At 47.6% G+C, this 17934-nt stretch overlaps 1 protein-coding gene across 1 annotated transcript in view; it reads right to left on the reverse strand.

The window, feature by feature from the left end:
• Positions 1 to 5262, reverse strand: part of Ldlrad4 (low density lipoprotein receptor class A domain containing 4) — a 320979-nt gene extending 315717 nt beyond the window's left edge. The window contains exon 1 of the mRNA XM_087895936.1: positions 5137 to 5262. The gene's annotated coding sequence lies outside the window, so the exon portion shown is untranslated. The remainder of the gene's footprint in view (positions 1 to 5136) is intronic.
• Positions 5263 to 17934: the final 12672 nt, after the last annotated feature.

Consider the following 17934-nt stretch of genomic DNA (forward strand, 5'->3'; position numbering starts at 1 on the left):
GTCAGCTGTGTGGGTCACAGAGCTTCTGTAAAGATCACATTAGCCGATACATGTGCAACTCTAAGAAGAGCATCCAGCAGAGAACACGTGCCCATAAGTGGCATTCCTGCCACTGTGCTCTGACTGAGTGTCAGGGTCCATACAGGTCTGCCCAGGTTCAAGGAGCCTTTCAGAAAACAGTCCTCTGGCCTTAGACAGTGAGATTCTACTACAGAAATTGCCACCCCAACTCAGCGCACAGGGTGCCAGACCCTGGGGCCACACACAATAGAAACAATGCTCAGTTATGCCTCCCCAGTAACTGCCTATATCTGGAGAGAAGTGGCCCGCAAGCACACAGGAACCAGCAGTTTGGCAGGAAGCCTGCGTTCTGCAAACCCCAAGGGCAGGAAGTCCACACACACCAAAGGGTCCCCACCACACCCTGTGAGAAGGAAGGGCCAGCCAGAGTGGATGGGATGGGTTGTTTCCTCTTCAAAGTAAGGCTTTGAAGAGACGCTCCAGGGCAGTCAGAAGCAAGGTGGCTAAGGGCACACACATGTTTCTCACAGCCACCCAATTCCTGACCTTAATGTCACTTAATAAGGCAGGCCTGGAGTCCTATCTGCAAGCAGAATTGCAAATCACTTGGCTGGGGCTCCACATATGAGGTGGCTTTGTAATATGAGCCGTGTGTCCACTAACAACTAGAGCGAGACCATTAAGTTCATTACACCTGTCACTCTGCCAGCTGAGTCGCCAAACTGCCATGATAAAAGTACATTATGCCCAAGGAGTGCCACCCAACCCCCTCCCGGACAGCGTACACCCATCAACAGCAGGCAATTTGTTCTTGGTGTCTGTACCTGCATAAAGAACACAACTGTAAACAGCTTGGAACACGGCTACAGAAGACCTCGGGCTCTGAGCAGCTATGAGTGCTTCACTTTCCTGGGAAGAAGAACATGGCTGTAGACCAAGATGGAGACAGCGACGGACAGCCTAGTAAAAAACAGAGTAAAGAGGGACCGAGATTTGTTAAGCAGATTCTGCTGAACAACCCAAAAGCGGTGAGAGGCACACCCTTTCCACCTCTCAACCAAGTTCCAGCACTCCGGGCAGCGGGCAAGGCCTTCTGGGCAGCTGCACCCTTCCTCCAGGCCTCAGGAGCAGCACATAGCCAGCTGGGCTGCACAGTGGGTTTGCAGTGCAAGCGTGGTGCAGACAGCAGTAATTTATTTATCCCTGTCATGTAACATTAACAATCTGTCTGGAGCTTGGCAAGCACCAACTTGCACTGTCATATAAACTGTCTGACAAACTTAAAAGTTTCATAAATGCTCCTCTTTCCCCAACAGACAACAAAGCATCATTTTAAAAAAAAAAATAGTTGTTATCTTTTCTGTCCCATCTCTCTCTTCCCTTTTTAAAAACTAAAGGAGAACAAGAAAGAAAATCAGCCACCAAAGAACCCACGCAGTCAGAAGTGACCTGTCAGTGATCTCCACTGCCTCACCGGTTTCCCAATACCAAGTAAACAAATGAATGGGGTCGGGGGTGGGGGCAATATGGGGTCAGCTGTGAGGGTGCGGGGGTACTGAAGAAAAATCTGCCAAACAAAAATATCGTCATTAAAAATTAATAAAGGGTGTGGACATCCAGCCCCCACCTCGCTCCACTCGTGGGAATTGGAGCCAGACATTCTGCGTCCTCCTTAAGTGGAAGCTGGCAGGCTGTCAGGGTTTTAGTGGGTTCTGGGAATGCCAATATATTAACCAGAAGACTTCTTGCATACCCTTCAGAGTTTTTATTCTAGAAAAGTCAACCATTTGGCACAGTGGAGCCTTATTTTTGTCCAGGAAAGCTCTCGGCTGCCAATCAAGGGAGAAATTACAGCTACATTCTTCATAATTTCCAAGACCGAACTGGAAAACAAGCTCGGTGGAGAGAAACGTCCTCACAAAACAGCTTAAAAAGGCCAAAGTACCATTTTTAGGAGGAATTCAAAGAAAAGCAATTCATATTTAAATCAAATGGATATGGATCAAAACAGACCTTATTCTCAAGTCTTCCTGCAACAGAGGAAAACCAATATTAATTGGAAATTTGAACCCAATAGAATCCATAGCCATGAACAGTACCAGGTGCTTGCTTATTTCCTTTTGTTGCCAAACATGAACACAAGCAATGGCATACATGTACACATGAGCCACGTGCACACACGCATGTGTCCATACACACACATACACACACACACACACACACACACACACACACACACACACACACACACATCTCCCCCGAAAGTGGTAGGTCTTGGGGTTATAAAATTCAAATAGTATGCAGAATTCTTGTTCCTATTTTGTGGGGTAGGGGCATGCATGTGTAAGTGTTTATGTGTGTACACACGCATGTGCTGGCCAGAGGTCAACATCAGGTCTTTTTCAATCTCTCTCCACTGTATTTTTTGAGTCAGGGTCCTTTCATTGAACCTGGAGCTCACCAAGCCATCTAGACTGGCTGGTTAGCAAGCTCCAAGGATCTGCTCATCTCTGAACCTTCAACACTGGCTTCTACATGGGCACCAGGGTTCTTAACTCAGGTCCTGGTGCTTGCGTGTCAAACATCTGACTGACTGAGCCATCTCCCCAGGCCCTGTTTTCTTATTTTAAAACTCACTCACAATTCACTTCCCGCGTACACTCATAATATAGGTCAAGATGTAATTCATATTTAACACAGCCCATGCTGGCAGAAAGTAACTTTGACACCAGAGAAATAATGGCTTCTGAGAGATTTTTCTACCAAAAAGGACTAAGGGCACAGAGAACAAGTGAGCCAAGGACAGATGGGGGAACCGAGAGGAGGGAAGGAAAACATGGGAACACCGCAGTTGGCCACTACCAACAGCTACTACCCATGTCCACACGAATCATGTTGAGTAACGCCAACATTTTCCAGGTTAAAATGCTACACTCCTGGGAGGAGGGGCGAAAATGGAAACTTTTATATTTTAATAAACTTTAAAAAAAAATGCTACACTCCTGTTACTTCTCTGCTGTCACTTTCAACTCTGACCCCAAAGGAGACACGTATGCTGGAGACTCCACAAGCCCAGATACAGTAGAAAAAAAAGAGGAGACATGACCAGGGGTTCTATAAAGATTTAACCAGTCTACACGCTTTCGGGTATTCCTGCTCAGAATCCTACCGGTTTTGGCTTTATATGATGACATAGGACCATCCTACATGCCACTATAAAGTGACTGACAATGTGGGGTACATGCACAGGGATCCAGAGTTTGGGGGTCTTTACTTACCAGCCAGCCAGAAACTACCCACAGGGAGCAAAAGTCATCCTTTCTTCTCTTTGCTTCCCTGCCAGGTGAGGAATCCACCCCTCCAGCAACCCGGATAAAGAAACAGACAGTGACCCATGAGCTACAGGGCTGCTCTGCCAGGCTGCTAAGTCAAGCAAGACAACAGCACTGACCCAAGCTGTAGACACCTCTGCAGACGGCTCCCTGCTCTCAACAGGCCAGGCAAGAAAACTCTTCTTAGAACAGTTAGCAGTTGGGGGAAAACAAATATTTGCCTATGGATGTCTATATTCTAACGGTGAACGGTGGGGAAAGGACTGTGGAGCCTCCAATGATATGCCAACGGATGGCCACGGAATCACTCAAGAGGCACCTGGCATTGGCTGGGCGCCATTGCGGGATCGTGGTCGTGAAAAGCAAGCACCCTAAAGGACTCAAAGATAGCCGTAACTACCTGCTGGCAAGAGTCTGCTCCAACACAAATACAAACTTACAGGAACTGGAGCCAGAGACATGGGCAGTGAACTCTTACAGGGGTCAGAGTGGAACGCTAAGACACTAGAGGGCTTTGTTGTTGTAGGAGTTGTTGTTGTTGTTGTTGTTGTTGTTGTTGTTGTTTAAACAAGGGGAATGGTAGCTACAATTCCATTGCAGTAATCCCTTTACTGACACTTACAGTCCCGGATCCAATTCTTAACTGTGTTCTACATTCATAGTAAAGTTGTCTCTTAAAGAATTAAACTTCCACAGGGATGGAAACAAATACTAAATTTCAATAAATACATATGAATAATATTCAGACCCATTCATTGTCCATGTCATGATTCAAATTTTACATCGCTCCTTCACAGAACATATATTCTATATTCCAAAAGGAATGTGCAAAGGCAGAGTCACGATGCCAGTGAGCCGAATTTACACTCGAAGACTGTAGCTTCTCTCATACAAAATGCAGGCCTGGCTTGGCGTGTGTATACTTCATAGAACCTTCCATGAAAACCAACACACAGTCCTGAAGGCCCGGGATAATTAGAGGTAGGAGGATAAAGTATGGGGACACCCGAACTAATAGAAAGAGCCATGATAAGTGAGTTTGGTAGTGCTAACCCAGCATAGGACCCTGCTTCTTGTACCTGGTGCTAGGACTGAAAGTCAGGACCTCAGCATCCTAGGAAAGCCAGCTGCTGGGGAACATTACCTCCCCTCTCCAGCACTCTACTTTGAAGGTCCAGCAGGACTCACCATCTCTACCTGGGTCCACCTCTAACACGGTTCTTGAGCGTCACACCCCAGTGTGAACACACAGACGGTCACCAATAAATATCACAGTCATAATTAATTCTAACTTTTAGTGAGGCGTTTCAGGGATGGCAAGGTGGCAAAATAATTAGAAAAGAAGGGAGAAAAAAAAACAAAGAAAACACACAGAGGAAAAGAAAAGCCAATCAAAATAATCCGTTCTAGCTCATTAAGAGTCTTTGTGGAAAAACAGAACACTTTGCTGACTGATGTGGCCACTGACACTCAGCAATCACTCCTGTACTGGGGCAGAAACTAGGAAGCCCCACTTGTTTTAACGAGTTTCTTGCTGTCCTGACTGGCCAATGCAATGACTCTCCAGGTAACCCGGAACAGACACGCCTGGTGTGGGCTCTTGGAACGACGCCCACCCACCATGCACCCCTGTAGTCCTGAAACCTCTGCACACCAAGAACCCTCCAATTAAAAAAAGAAAGAAAGACAGACAAAAGTTTAAAAACAAGCAAGCAAATGCTCTCTGTGGCACCACAGCGAGTTAACGCACAGAGAGCCTACTGTCTCCTAGCAGCGTACTCACAGGGCGCGCCCCCAGCCGTGCCCAGACGGCACGCCGGGCAGGGGTCCCGGGAAGCCTCCTCCAGCCTGTGGAGTGCAGAGCCCACAACAAAGGCAAGTGCAGGGCCCAGCTGGGTGCTCTTCGCTTCCTGTTTATTCCACCGTGAGGGTCAAAGAGAAATTCAACACACGCCTGCTTCCTCCCGGCCCGGAGATCCAGCCTAAGTGTAACAGCAGCCGCCCCAGACAATCGACTTTGCCAACCAATGCCAGGAGCCCCGGGCAGCCCGCGGCCGACGTCAAAGAGCGCGGGAGGCGGGAGTGGGGGGACCCGGGGAGACAGTCTGAAGGCTGGGAACCCTGGAGCCCTAGAGCCGGGGCGCAAGGTGCAGGGGGAGGCTCCCGCGCCGCCTTCTCGCTGCTGACCTCCAACCCCCCCACGACTGCAGTAGTTCGCACACAGGCCTAGGAGCGTCGCCGCCTGGGGCACGCACCCCCGCGGCGCCCACCCGGACCACTGGGCACTGCTGGATGAAGCAGCTTCAGCGGGACACTCTACAACACCGGGTCCCGGTCGGCAAGACTCTGCCAGCCGAGCGCTCCGAGGATGGCCAAGCGTCCCCGGCCGCCCTCGGCGCCCACCCGCGGCACTGCCTCGCAGACCTGGTGCGCGGGTCTCGGGGACGCCAGGGCTGGCAGGGCAGCGGTCGCCGGCGCTGGCTGGCGGGCATCCCGGTCCTTTGCCCGCCCCCTCCTCCCGGCTCTGCTCAGAGGTGAACTCCGGCCAGACGCAGAGACCGCGGCCGGCGGCACTCACCTGCAGCAGCCCCTAGGTGGGCGAGCGGGACCGCCCACCGTGCAGTTCGGCCACCGGCCCTGCGGGCTGCGGGGGAGGGGCAGCACTCCGGGTGGCGCGACACGGCGCGGCGTGGCTCTTTAAGAGGGACCTGCCACCGGGCTCCCGGAGCTCCCCGCCCCCCTTTCGCCTTCTCAGGACTTGCAGCCTGTCTGGCGGCCGCCGCGGCTCCTCCCCGGCTCGCTGGGGATCCCCGCCGGCTGACAGGAGGGAGGGAGGGAGAGAGTCGGTGCTGTCTGGCTGGGGGCCGGGTCCCGCCACCGCCACCGACACCGCGCCGAGGCCGGGTCTGTCTCAACTCAGCCTCGGCCGCTCCTCCCCCGACTCTGCGGCGGGGACCCGGCGCGCGGCCAGACGGCGGGGGCGGGGGGCGCCGCCGGGGATGCGGCCCCGCCCAGGTGCACACCCGGTGCCCCCCTGGCTGCAGGACCCGAGCTCTCGGGGGCAATCAGCGCACACCCGGGATCCTGAACCGGGTAAAGAGCCTGGAACTGGGGTGAGAGGGGAGCGCTCGCTGAGGGTAGGCCGCCACGGGCAGTTTGGGAAGGGGGGCACCTACTGCCTCTTGGGTTGTAGTTGCCCACCCACAGCGGAACTTGATCCACCGCTCTCTTGGGCACACAGTAGGACTACAGGACAGTTAGTGGGAATGGTTAAGCGTCTGGGAGCCCTCTTCTGCAGGCTGGAGCGAATCTTCCGGACTCCCTGGTATCATGCCCTCTTCTAGGGAAATCGGTCTGGACTGGGCAGCTGGGTGGATCCTTCCTCTAGGAGCTATGACCCTTTTGCCCTTGAAGAAAGACCTCCAAGTCCTACGAAAACTGGGACAGGCCCCCCACTGGAGTGCAGACAATAGGTCATTGGTTCTCCAGAAGTACCAGCACAGACATTGCTCTACCCAGCCATGTTTGATGGAGATTGATTGCTGTCACCACCGATTTTATTGCAGTCAACACGATTAGAGAGACAGTTCCTCTCTGCCCAAATCCTCCTCCCTGCAGACCGTTAAGACACATGAACCCAGGTTTCAGGTTGGTCTAACAGAGACAGAAATTTAAAGGAGTAACCGTTTCCAAGTCTCCCTCTCTCCCACCTCAGACTTCAAGGATGGTGGAGAAACGACTGATTTGAAATCTGCAGTTACTGTATCAGTGACTTTTCCATTCATGGAATATTCACTCAGTTTTTCTTATGTCTTCAGTTCTGCTCAGCCATCATAGCTATCCATCGGAGTTTGTGTGTGATCTAGTAATGGCCACCACAATGGAGAATTGTGTATGGAACATTTCTCACAGGTTGCTTTCATTTAATCCCCACAGTGACAGCGAACTAGCTCTTCTCCACTGTACAAATGACGAAGTTGAAGCTGTGAAACATTTGATGATGTACCCCCAACCACAAAGATAAAGGTTGAGCGTTGCTGACTGGCAGCAGCCAACACTGGGTGTTGAATCCCCGTACCATACTGCCACCTACCTACAGCAACTTTCACATCCAGTTCTGTTCGGCTCAGCCCACGCACAGCTGAGACAGACATAACGGTTTACAATGTCCAGCACTGTGCTGGCTCCCAGGTGGGGATGCTCGGGTTCCAGATAATACAGGCGCACTATAGGGGAGAAGCGGCTTGGAACCCAGCTGTTCGGCTAAACGTTTTTGTTTTCCGTTTCAGCTGTTGATGCTCACGTCCTTACACGTATGTACAGCACGTTACAGTCATGGGAAAGCTGGAAGTTTTGAGATGGTTAGCTGTAGGTAAAATTCATCATGGCTGGGTTAGTTTCAGTTAGCTTCATCTCCGTCGTGCACCGCCCACTCCACTGGACCCCAGAGCTCAGGCGGGAACTTAGGAAAGCAGGGAGCTTTGTACTGCTGTCTGAGAACGGATATTCCTAGTCACAGAACAAAATACTAAGGACTCAAAAGATTTGGGACAATGATTGGAGTCTAGCAATGGGAAAGACACGTAAGCAATATTGAAAGATATTATCAATAAAATATTGAAAGATGAATAGAAGTAAAATGAAATGTTTTTTTCCAGGAAAAGGAAGTGAGGGTGGGGGACATCTTTCTCGTTGTCCATTGCAGTTCATCTTGTGTTGATTAGCCCTGCCCATATTTAGTCCATACAAGGTTACTATCCCATCATCTAAAGAGATAAAATTAGAAAAAAGATGAGCAATTGACATAAAAAAACATCTAAGGGCCCCAAGTGACCAGAAGATGGATGCGAATGAGAGAATACGATTCTGTTATTTAGATCTCATGCATAACATTTAAATGAAGCTTAAGCTGTCCAAAATAACCCAGCCTACTCGTTGTGCCTTTTAAACCAAAGAAAAGGCGATAGACAGAGCTGCATTGTGGGTAACTTCGGTCCTGGAGAAGTGAGTGTAGACACTCAGAACCAGAACCTGTGGATGAACAGGTCCAGGAGAGCATGGCCTGCCCCTTGTGTCTCAATATCAGGGTTTCACCTTGCAAGATCCTCTGTCTTCAGAATTAGCTTTAAAATCACAAGAGATAGCAAAGAACCCCTTCCGATTTCAGCCTTGTGCAATGAATGCCTCCCCCTCCCCCCTTTATGGGAAAAAAAACCTACACAGTTTTTTTCCCCCCCTTGGATACACTCAGAAGGAGAGAGAAGGGGAAAAATAATGGTTGCCTCAAAGATGATCCATCTAAGCCTGTTGTTGGGTTGGGTTTGAAGGGGTTGTGTGTGTGTGTGTGTGTGTGTGTGTGTGTGTGTGTGTGTGTGTGTGTGTGTTTTGTTTTGGGTCTGGGGGGGGCCAGCCACCCAGCTCCCAAATAAATACACACATACAGTCTTATTCTTTCTAATGAATGCCCAGCCTTTGCTTAGCTTGTTTCTAGCCAGAAGCATAAAAGAATGCAACACATCTTTGCATCATTAAACAAATGTTCCAGAGCATAAATTAATGCAGTACATCTTAAAATAATATTCCACAACATAAACCCACTTGTGTATGGCATCTAGGCAACATTAGCAAAGGAATGAAAATGTTCCTAAGTGATTTGTCACTTACAAATGTACATTTCAGTACTGAGAATTTGTTAGGTCCTCCTCAGAGTTCCACATCTTCTCCATCCTTCAGGGCCACAGTTGCTTCCTTTGGTGCCAGCCTAGCCATGTGGGACCTGTGTTCTTGGAACTCCTTCCTAATGAGCTCTAAGGTTGGTCAGAGAGACCAGGAGAGAAAGTTGTGTGATATTTTGGAAGGAAAAGGTACAGTTTGGTTTTTTGAGAAGCCCCTTCTCTCCCCCTTGACTTGAGATCCCGGGGTCTCCACCAGGTACTCATCCTAGTGTCACCAAGTCCTAATTGGGTGTAGGGAGTGCTATTATAAAGATTCTCAGCCTTTCATTTGGATCTTCAGCACCACTGAAGTTGAACAGACAAAAGGCAGCCCAGGTTTGTCTGTCCTTGTAGCCCCACATTGCACCCCTGCCCCCAACCAACTTCACAGTTTTTCATCCCAGTCACCAGCTTGTACCTCCCTCAGCAAATCCAGTCCCCACCCTGCACAAAGGTCCAGCTTTTCTGGTCAAACCCTGACAGAATAGTGCCGCTGTGTGCCTTGCTCCTGTCTTGCCTGAAGACTGGGTAGAGTCTGCCTCTCTCAGTGTAGTTCTCGATGAGAGGATGGCCCATCAAAAATGGTGAAGCTACTTGAGCAGTTGCTTAACAACGGAGAATTCTAAACGGCCAATAAGCACATGGAAACACGCCCAACTTTCATGGGGCTCATGAAAAAAATTCCCACTGAAATAGATAAAATTTCAAAAACTGATGTCTCTAAATGTTAAATTGGTTGGGGTCCATCAGAATTTGTGTACCTGGCAGTTCCTCTTTCAGGGCAGGACAAGAGACATAAATGCAAAAGACCAAGAAAAGACAAGAGCAAGAAACTGTCTACATGTCTGTTCGCTAAAATGCAAAAGGAAAAACTGAAACCAGCTCCACTGCCCCGAATGCATGAAGGATAAAGAGGTCTAGGTGCATTCATATAATCAAAGATGAAGTGCAGCTTAATTTAGAGCCACTGACAGACACAGCACAGATGAATGTCATAAACGTTTGTTTGACTCACAGAAGACAGGCCAGAAGCATAATACTGTGGTTTCATCTTATTTATACAGCGTGACAAAGTGTAAGAAGCTAATTGTTGGTGACAGAAATTAGAACACTGGGGGCCACAGAGATGGCTCAATGGTTAAGAGCACTTGTTGCCCTTGCAGAGGACTGGGGTTCAGTTCCCAGCAACCACAAGATGGCTCACAACAGTCTGCAACTCTGTTCCCAGTGAAGATTCAGTGCCCCCTTCTGGCCTCCTTAGGCACTGCATGTACACGATGCACAAGGGTATATGTGTATCTAAAACTCCAGTAGTTGTATACTTAAAATTGGGAGGGGGAGGTAATGTGTGTGTTGTAATAAAATTTTAAGTGTTGGGAGGAGAATTAATTGATTGATTGATTGATTGATTGATTGATTGATTGATTGATTGGCTGTAGGAAGACCTGATAAGATGAGTTCACTCTGCAGTAGGTCCAATTCTCTCAGATAGAAAAGTAGCAGAGAGAACTATATATTCGCCTCTAAAATAGTTAATTACTTTCTGGTTCTATTTTGATATGTGTTTCTTATACATTTTTCTTTTTGTGTGCACTGCTATGGTTTGAACATGAAGCATTCCCCTGAAGATTCATTAGTTAAGAGCTTGGTCCTCAGTCCAAGGCACTAATAGAAGAGGTACAGCTTAGGGGAAGAAGCTAGAGCATTGGAGGCATTCCCCTGAAAGGATCCTGGGCCCCTACTTCTTTGTTTCATTCTTTGCCAATAGTTCTCAGTCTGTGGGCTGGGCCCCACAGAGATCATATATCGGATATTTATATTACAATTCATAACAGTGTCAAAATTATAGTTATGAGGTAGCAATGAAAATAGTTTTATGAGGAACTGTATTAAAGGGTTGCAGCACTAGGAACATGGAGGACTATGGCTCTTTGCTTCCTGGCCACCTCTACCACATGCTTCCACTATGGTGTGCTGTTCCAGTATGGGACACAGCAACGAATAAGGCAACTATGGGCCTGAACCTCTGAAACCTAGAGTTGCTTTCCAACTTTTTTTTCTCAACTGTGTTGTCAAGGAAATGGAAGGCTAACACAACACCCGAGTGTACCTGCCAAACCGCTGGCAGTTCTTCCCTCTTGCGACAAAGAAGGTATTGACTTATGTATGGTGTGAATGAGCACAAGTGTTTCCAGTAAGTGACACTCATATGTCTAAAGATGCATCCATCCTGGCATCAAAGTCTCCGCCTCTGTGTTCACACCAACACCACGTTTCTGTGCTTGCCCCTTGAAGTCCCTTGAAAGCACCCCTGAATGCTCCCTTTACATGGTTCCAACTGAAAAGATAGAGATGTCATCCTCAGGGCTTCCCTGATCTGTCTGCTTCACGGCACAAAACTCAAGAACACACGTTTTGTTTAATCTAATCTTGAATTGTAAGTTGGCCATCAGTTAAAATGTCAATTAGGATAAATATGTGAAATAAAACGTATGAAGTGTCAGCCGGGTGGTGTGGCACATGTCTTTAATCCCAGCACTTGGGAGGCAGAGGCAGGAGGATCTCTGTGAGTTCGAGGCCAGCCTGGTCTATAAGAGCTAGTTCTAGGACAGGCCCCAAAGCTACAGAGAAACCCTGCCTTGTGGGGAGAGGATAAAAAGTATAAAGTGTCTACCATAAAGAAATATGCCAGTGTTGCACATGTGTATGTATAGGCTAAGGATCATATTTCATTAATACTATTATATCAAAATTTCAGAGATTATATAGCTTATAAGCTGAAAAAAAAGAATGTATTTCTAGCAGTTCTGGAGGTTTGGAAGTTCAAGAACACCGCACCAGCAGACGCAATGTCTACTGATAACCTGTTTGTCACACACGGCATTTTCTGTGTCTTCATGGAGTGGAAAAGGCAAAGAGAAATTGACTCCCTTCCCCCAGCCTGCTATAAGGACAGTCATACCATGTATGAGAGCAGAGTCCTCAACCACTTCTGCAATGGCTCCTCCTCCTAACATTGTCACACTGGGAATTAAAATTCCATTTTAATTCTAAAATTTAAAATTCTAAAAGTTTGGAGAGATGAGTATTCACAAACAGAACAGTGACATATGTTTGTATCAGTATATCTTTTAAACGAATTATGCGTACAGCAGTCTGTATACCTACCATCCATCTATCATCTGTCTATCTATCTTCTATCATCCATCTATTTATCTACCATCCATCTATCTATCTTCTATCATCCATCTATCTACCATCTATTGACCATCTATCTATCTACCATCTATCTATCTACCATCTGTCTATCTACCATCTGTCTATCTACCATCTGTCTATCATCTGTCTATCTTCTATCATCCATCTATCTACCATCTGTCTACTGTTTGTCTATCTATCTTCTATCATCTGTCTACCATCTATCTATTTATCTACCATCTACCTATCTTCTTTTGAATCTTTACATCTACCTAACTCTTCTAGAGCCCTAGGATCTTGAACATCTGAATCCAGAGAGAAAGGCTCATAGGCAATTCCTGTTTTCTGCCAATCCCTGTTATTAGAGGATTTTTCCTGGGATGCCACACCACCCTTTTCCTTTATGGAGTATAAACCCTGGTGCAAGAACTAGATACACAATAGCCATTATCTTTTGTATTGAGGATGACTTTTGAAACCCAGCTTCCTTTCTGCAGAACTGGTGCGAAACTCAAGTCTGATCTGCAGGGATGCACTTGATGGTGGTGGTTTGAAAGAGAATGCCTCCCATGGTCTCAGGCATTTGAACACTTGGTCCCCAATTGGTGGCACTGCTTGGGGAGACTTATGAGGGGTGATTTGGGGGGAGGAAGTATGTCACTGGAGGCAGACTTTCAGAGTTTAAAGACCTGTACCATTTCTAGTTCTACACACTGTTTCACGCTTGCAATTCAAGACGTGAGCCCTCAGCTTCCTGCTTGCACTATCACGCCTGCCGCTTGCTCCCAGCTTCCCCACCATAATGAGCACTTATCCCTTTGGAACCAGAAGTCCAAATAAAGCTGTAGGTTGCTTTATTTAACTATAGGTTGCTTTGGTCATGGTGTTTTATCACAGCAATAGAAAAAGTAGCCAACACACCCTCTCCTAAGACTTGGCAGTATCATGGAACATTTGGGAGTGCTAGGAGTGGTCCACAGCATCTCTGTCACTATCAATGTGGCCAATTGAGATGCAGCATGGGAATGTTTTAAGGGGCGCCTATGATTCTGTTTACTCGATCCCTTTTCGGGGATCTGCCACCAATCAGAGAGTTCTTCCAGGAAGAACAGCCCAGACAAGCTCTGTGTTCTCTGGGCAGAAAACAAACAAACAAACAAAAAACAAACCTTCTCATCTCAGTTCTTTTACTGTGATGATCATTAAAAAAAAAAAAATGCTTCCAGCTTTACCTCTTCCGGGTCTCCTCAAACGCTCCTGCAGGATTTTGCAGATGGAAAGCCAGGGAGAAAGGCTCTCCGGCTGTTTTCTTCTCCCACCCCAGAAGCCTTGCATCCATCTAAGGCATCAGGGTGCAAAACAAGTTGTCTGTTTGGAGGAAGACAAGAGACATGAAACCGCAAGAATAAGTCCGTGTGGCAGCAGAACCCCAAGTTAACCCTGAGTGACGCTGGTTCTGCACCCACATAACCCTTGATGGGGAAGGGGAGCTGGCACACGGAAGGAGAGCACAGCTTGGTCACCACATTACTGCACATGACTTTAAGGCACCTGAATTCCTCTTCTGTGCCTTTACATCTCTGGCTGGTAGCAGAACAGGAGGCCAGAGAGTCACCGCCTTGCAGTGATTAGAAGCCAGGGAGCTCTTTCATGCAGCCTGTGGGATCTCAGAGAAAACCCAAGTGTCAGCTAGCAAGCACATATTCAAGGCTTAAAGGAGCGTCAACCACGTGAGCCTCGACACCTGTGGCTCCAGGAAGACCTGACCCCAGCAGATAATCTGATTTCTGCCTAAGGTGAATACCTGAACTGAGAGTCTAGCCAGGCCCAGACTTCTACAGAGCCCTGAGCTCATCCATGGGTAACATGCTCTTAGGTCACTGAGTTGATGGCAGTTTGTTACTCAGCAATAAAGACCAACATGTAATACATTAGAATATAAAAGTATTGTCCAGACAAATGTTTTTGTTCTGCCTACTTAATGTCGGGTGCTTCTCAACCTCCCTCCTCTCAATCATTCCCCCAAAGGAAGAGAAGGTGAAGCCCTAAATATGTAGCTTACAAGATGTCAGCTATAAAGACATTCAACTGGCTCCTAAATCAATTGCTATTGATCCCCAGAGCCCCAGCATTCTTCTGCTGATGGGAGGAGATTGATTCGTTTATACTGAGAAGTAGACTCTGGATGTGGAAAACAATACCTTAAAGGTCTCCCCATCCTATCTAAGACTTCATGTCACCGAACTTTCTAGCACTGTAAGAAAATCCCTGAGATAATCAAAGTTATCAAGAAGAAAGATTTATCTCAACCCCCAATTTTACAGAAGGCCCCAAATCAGTGTTTCTGGGTGTTTCTAGGCCTGTTGCATTGTGACAGGACTGGATGGCAGACTACATTGTTCATGTCATGACAGCCAGGAAGCAGAGAGAGCACGTGCACACACACACACACACACACACACACACACACACACACGCACACACGCACACATACATATACACACATGCACACACACACTCATACACACACATACACACACACTCATATACACACATACACACACACTCATACAGACATACACACACACACATACAAACACATATACACACACACTCATACAGACATACACACACACACATACAAACACATATACACACACATACACACACTCTTATAGACATACACACATTCATACACACACACACACCCATACACACATATACACACATTTCTTACCCGTTTTACAACTTCCACCATCTGACAATGCTAATGACCTGAAGACCAAGCCCTTAGCACACAGGCAACCAAGAGACAGTCCAGATTCAAACCCTAACAGACCCTGCCATAAAACGGAGAAAACAGGGAGTCAGAAACATGTAGATCTGGGTCTATTACCTCTGCATAAGGCTTATAGCAACTAGAGTCTAAGCAAAACCCTTTAATTCACTTGACCACTGAAGGAGAAATAAAAACATTTAGACACAAAAGCAACTCCTGATCAGCCCCAAATTGTTAGGTGGGCTACTTGTTCTCAGCTGACAGCGCATCTCGGTTAAAGCACAGCTACACTGCTCTGCATTTTCATAAATTCTGGCATTTCCAAGGAGTTGTCCGCAAGGATAAGGCGGTCTCAGAAACGGTAACTACATTCTCACCCACTAGATTTTCACCTTCCTCGGGCACGTTCCAAGCGCAGCCCTGGCCACTAGGGGGCCGTATTGAGTTTGGGACGTTTGTTCAGGCATTCCCTGTGACCTGGGCTTTGATGTGGTTCCTGGCGCCCCTGTTTGCTGTCTAGTGCGTGCAAAGAAGCTACGCTCTTCTGCCATATGGGTCCTGACTTGAAGGCAGCTCCCTGCTTTTCCAAGCCAGTCAGTCACGGCTTCGGCAGCCGCTGTCCATGCACTTGAACCTCCGTCTCTAGCCATCCTTGCCGTCCTCCTCTGAACACTTTTCGCTGTCCACCCACCTCCTTATCCTGTGGCCCCTCAACGTTGGCACGATGTCATGAGTGGGCATTACTCTTTACAAACAAGAGGTGGCTCCCCTTCCTGGACATGGCAGCTTTGTTTATGCAGACAAACCTTGCCTTGGTTCACCTCAGCAGTCAACCTCAGCCTCAGAACAATTACAGAAAGCCCAAAGTCTACCTTTAGGGTTCTTCTGTTTACAGATGGCTCAGTGGGTAACTGCCACTGATCTAAGTTCTTTTCCAGAACCCACAGAAAGGTAGAAGAGAACCAACCTCACAAAGTTGTCCTCCAACCTCCACATAGTGTTTGCCCCCTCACACAATAATAATTGATTAATTATTTAAAGAAAGCATTTAGTTTTAAAGATGGTAAGGTGCCCCTTAAACAGAAGCTGGAAGGGAATTTCTTGGCTCTATCTGTAAATTCCAAGGAGCTGACTGAGATTTCAATTCATTCTGTAGCAGAGGTTTTCTTGTGATTGGTGTATGTGTGCCCATGCATGCTTTTGTGTGTGTGTGTGTGTGTGTGTGTGTGTGTGTGTGTGTGCATATGTGCATGTAAGAGGTCAGTCCCAGGTGTTTCTCAGATGCTGTTTACCTTTTTGTTGTTGTTGCTTTGTTTTTGTTTTATTTTGCTTTCTGAGACAGTGTCTCTGGCCTGGAATTCTCCAATTGGGTTAGGTTAACCAGCATGGTGGTTTGAAAGAAAATGGCCCCCAAAAGGAGAGGCACTATTATGAAGTGTGGCTTTATTGGAGTAGGTTTAGCCTTGGAGGAAGTAGGTCACTGTAGGGGCGGGCTTTGAGGTCTCCTATGCTCAAGCCACTTCCAGCGTCACAGTCCACTTCCTACTGCCTGCAGATCAAGATGTAGCCAGCACCAAGTCTGCCTGCACAGCGCCATGCTCCCCACCATGATGATAATGGACTAAACCTCTGAAGCTGTAAGCTGCTACCTCGATTAAATGTTTTCCTTTGTAAGAGTTGTCATGGTCATGGTGTCTCTTCACAGCAATGGAAACCCTAACTAAGATAGCTACCCGGTAACTCCCAAGGCTTCATCTGGCTCCACAACCCCAGTGTTGGTTTTATGTATAAGCATGTGCCACACCTGGCCTTTCTACGCAGGTCCTGATGTTTGCAAAGCGAGCACTTTACCCTTTGAGTCGGGTATTAAATAAAGGTTTCCCCTTCCCAGTCCTGCATTCCTGCTTGTCTATCCCCACAGGGTCTGATTCCCAGCCAGGCCCTCTCCATGGGCACCCTAGTTGCTCCAGTCTCTTCCCTACAGACAGACTGGCATATCCAATGAATGACCACTTTTTTGAGACAGGGTGTCTCTGTATAACAGCTCTGACTGTCCCGGAACTCACTTTGTAAACCAGGCTAGCCTCAAACTCACAAAGATCCACCTGCCTCTGCCTTCCAACTGCTGGGGTTAAAGGTGTGCGCCATCACTGGCCATATTTTTCTTAAGAGGCCTGGCTAAAAGGTTATGGGAGAACTCTAACCTGGGGGGGGGGGTATCCCATACCTACCTATGATGTCACCACCAAGACAGGAAGTAAGGCCCATAATGAGTCAGGGTCAAGCCCTTTTCTGATCCTTGCCTACTCTGTTCCTGGAAGAAAACACATGCGTGCACGCACGTGCACACATATGCACACAAACACATGTACACACACACACGTAAGAAGGGAGATGGAATGCTGGTTAGGAAGGGCAAAGGCTACTCCTGGTTCACCTGCCCTGGTTAAAGCTTGGCCTCCCAGGTGTCCATTGCAGGCATAGAATCAGCTCCACCCAGAGCCTGCTGCAGAGGAAGGGCAGCCTCTCCATACAGATGCATCCACTGAACATCAGAAAAGACACATGTTCTCAAAGTGTCAGGAATTATTTGACACAGTTTCTAAAGCTGAGCCGTAGCATGTTCTGCTGTCTGAGCAATTCATGTTTGTTTCTTCTCTGTAATTAGGCACACACAAAGCGTTGGTTTAAAGTCCCTTCATTGGGTAATTTATAACCACAGAAATTCACTGGCCACAGTTCTAGAGGATGATAGACTTCTAATACCAAGGTGCCAGTAAGTACAGTGCCTGGTGAATTCCTTCCTGGCACCATCTTGCTGTATCTTCCCATGACAGGAGGGCCTAGGACACACCCACAGTCTCTTTTATGAGAGTCTACCCCATTAGGA

Source organism: Myodes glareolus, chromosome 13 (assembly GCF_982192425.1).
Source record: "Myodes glareolus chromosome 13, mMyoGla1.1, whole genome shotgun sequence".
NCBI classification, from domain to species: Eukaryota; Metazoa; Chordata; class Mammalia; order Rodentia; family Cricetidae; genus Myodes; species Myodes glareolus.